A 3141-nucleotide genomic window follows, 5' to 3' on the forward strand; every position below is an offset into this window, starting at 1 on the left:
GTTCAGCGCCGGCCTCGCTCTCCCGTACGTGCGCGTGTGGCGCCGCGGCCGCCTTCCTTGCATTAAGAACGGACTCAAGACTCTTAATGAGAAAAATGCACGTTACAGAGCAGCTAATGCAGCTGGTGACACTAATCAAGCCAAAGCTATGATGTGGCCTCCCTGGACTGTCTAATTTGCAGCCTCCTACTCTGCTAATTGGCTCTCATTACTGGTGTAGCGTGACCGGCTGATTGCTTCCTTTGCCTTGCGACCAAGCCGGCCGTCACGGGCAGAAAAGTGTGCTCAGAACCAGGTGTCCGAAACATGGCCGCGGCCCCTGGGAGGTGCAGCCCAGCCGGGCCCTGGCTCCGTGCACGCGGCGCCGCGATACAGCACCAGGGCAGGGGCTCGCGAGACCTCGATTCTTGCCCCTTCTCAGGGCTTGGACCGGAGCCACCTGCTCCCAGCTGCAGCTGAGCGGCTGCCAGGGCTCTCTCCCCTGCCCCAGGCGCTCCCTGGCCCGGAGGCTGCACGGGCCAGTCCCGGGCCAAGCACCGGCAGCTCTGCAGCCCCACGGTGCCGTCGTCCCTGGGGGCGCCGGGGCGGTGGCTGCACTGCCCCAGCCGGCCTGGCCTGGCCCTCGGGCACTGCCGTGCGGCACAGAACGGGCATCCTGCGGCGCGACCCCCGCCCCGGCCACGCTGCCGGGACCCTGGGGCCTGACTGTGTCCCACCTCCCGGGGCCTGGCCCGCATGCACGTCTGCCGCGCCCTGTTCCAGTCCTGAGGGTGGGGGCAGGTTCACCCAAGCCCTTAAATAACCCAGGCCCTTCCCCTCCAGCACCGAGTGCCTCCAAGCACCCAAATCCCTGCTCCGTGTTCAGATCCCTGCGGCACGTGAGCTTCTGCCAGGCGGCATCTGCAGGCAGGCGGCGCGCGCGCGGCACATCCGTTTCCTGCAGGTTTCGCAAGACAGGGCTGGTCTCGCCGGGCTGGGCCAGGAGGGAGCTTCATTTGGATAGAGCCGCAGGGGCCGAGTTCAGCCGGCATCCCCGGGGCTCAGGGCTCTTGTGCGGGGATCCCTGCCCTGTTCGGAGAGCGCAGCATGTGCTGCTTCTGCACCAGCTTGACTGGGACGGCCCCGTCCCTGCTGCCCCTTCCAGGGCCTGCCCGGGGCTGTCGCGATGCCCAGCTCGCCAGGGTCCCCGGTGCAGCTGGGACCAGCGGGCTTTGGGGCGGCTTTGCTATCAGTGTCAGCAAACAAGAAGGCAGAGTCCGGGGCGTCCCTTGCCGTGACTCAGCGCAGCAGCTGCTCCTGCCCGGGCAAAGGTTGCGGTGGTGACGAGTGGCACCACCCGGCCTGCCTTCCCGGGTCCACGGGGCAGGCGCAGAGCAGGGGACCGGGGCCACGGGGCATGCAGGACCCCCGGCCCGAGGGGAACAGCAGAGCCTGGCGTGGGGGACAAGAGCAGGCCACAGAGGGGAAGGGGACATGGGGGTTAATGGCGCTCCCGCGGGGGGGAACAGGGGAGCCCAGCATGTCGGGGCAGATGTGGGGCTGAGCGCACGGGGCAGATGCAGGCCTCTGGGAAAGGGGAGGATGAAGACCCTGCTATGGGGGAAGGGGAATGGGGGACACCGGCCATGGCATGAAACGGGGGCTCCAGGCACCCGGGCGGTGGGGACAAGCCGCTGGCACCCCCTCCTCTCTGCGACTGCCGGACATGCTGCCGGGGGTCGGCTCACGCGGCCCCAGCAGCCAGGGCTCAGCCCAGTCGGGCTGGCAGCTAAACCCCAGCGACTCCCACGGTGCCCTGAAGCCGGCACCCGCGTCGTGGGCGCTCGGCGAGATTCCCACTACACCCGATTGCAGTGCGGGAGCGGGAGCAACCACAGGAAAATCCAGGCATGGGCGTGACAAAACAGCAGGTGTCCTGGCAGCAAAGCCACGGCACAAACAAAGCCATCAGAGAGCTATTAACTGTGACGAGGCCGGGCAGCGCAGTCCTGCCTTCCACCGGCCCAGGGCCGGACACTAAAGATGAGCCAACAGGATGCCCTGGGTGCCAAGAAGGCCAACGGCATCCTGGGCGGTGTGAGCAGGAGCGGTGCTGGCGGGTCGAGGGCAGCGATTCTTCCCCGCTATTCAGCCCTGGGGAGGCCACATCTGGAGTCCTGTGTCCAGCTGTGCATGTCCCCCCTCCCCCCTGCCCTACAGAAAGGATGTGGACACATTGGAGAGAGTCCAGTGGAGGGCAATGAAAATGGGGCTGGGGGACAGGGCTGGTGAGGAGAGGCCAAGGGACCTGGGCTGATTGAGTCTGCAGAAGAGAAGACCGAGGGGGATTGAATAGCAGCCTTCACCTCCCTGCCGGGGGGCTGCAGAGAGGATGGAGCTGGGCTGGTCTCAGTGGGGGCAGATACAGGACAAGGAGCAATGGGCTCAGGCTGCAGCAAGGGAAGTTGAGGATGGATATTAGGAAAAACTTTCTCCCTAGGAGGGTGGTGAAGCACTGGGACAGGTTACCCAGGGAGGTGGTGGACTCTCCATCCTTGGAGGTGTTTAAGCCCCAGGAAGACAAAGCCCTGGCTGGGATGATGGAGTTGGGGCTGGTCCTGCTTGGAGCAGGGGGTTGGACGTGATGTGACCTCCCCAGGTCCCTTCCAGCCCTCCTTGTCTACGATCCTAAGGGACTCTGGACTCCTGCCCACACAGGCCGACCCAGGCGGAGCTGGGCTGGGCCCTTCCAGACGCATGTCACGAGGAGCAGGGACGGCACCTGCGTCTAAAGCCAAAGGTCCCCCCCGTCCTCCCGCCCACAGAGCCAGGGCCTCTGCCCTCGTTCCCGGGGCTCGCCCCCTCCTGCACCAGCCGTCTGGCCCGGGGGGGTGCAGCACTGGCACAGACGCGAGGACATGGCAGGGGCACTGCCTCAGCCACCACCACGTGCCCATGTAACTGCACAGGAGAGCAAGCGCGGCCTGAAGTCCGGAGCAAAGGGGCATTGCAGAACCAGAGCCCAGCGCCCCCGGGAAGCCCCCACGCCACCTTCCTCCTCTTCAAGGGACTCGTAGATTCATAGATGCTCGGGTCGGAAGGGACCTCAATAGATCATCGAGTCCGACCCCCTGCATAGGCAGGGAAAAGAGGTGGGGCTAG

Source organism: Alligator sinensis, unplaced genomic scaffold, assembly GCF_000455745.1.
Source record: "Alligator sinensis unplaced genomic scaffold, ASM45574v1 scaffold107_3, whole genome shotgun sequence".
Classification (NCBI taxonomy): Eukaryota; Metazoa; Chordata; order Crocodylia; family Alligatoridae; genus Alligator; species Alligator sinensis.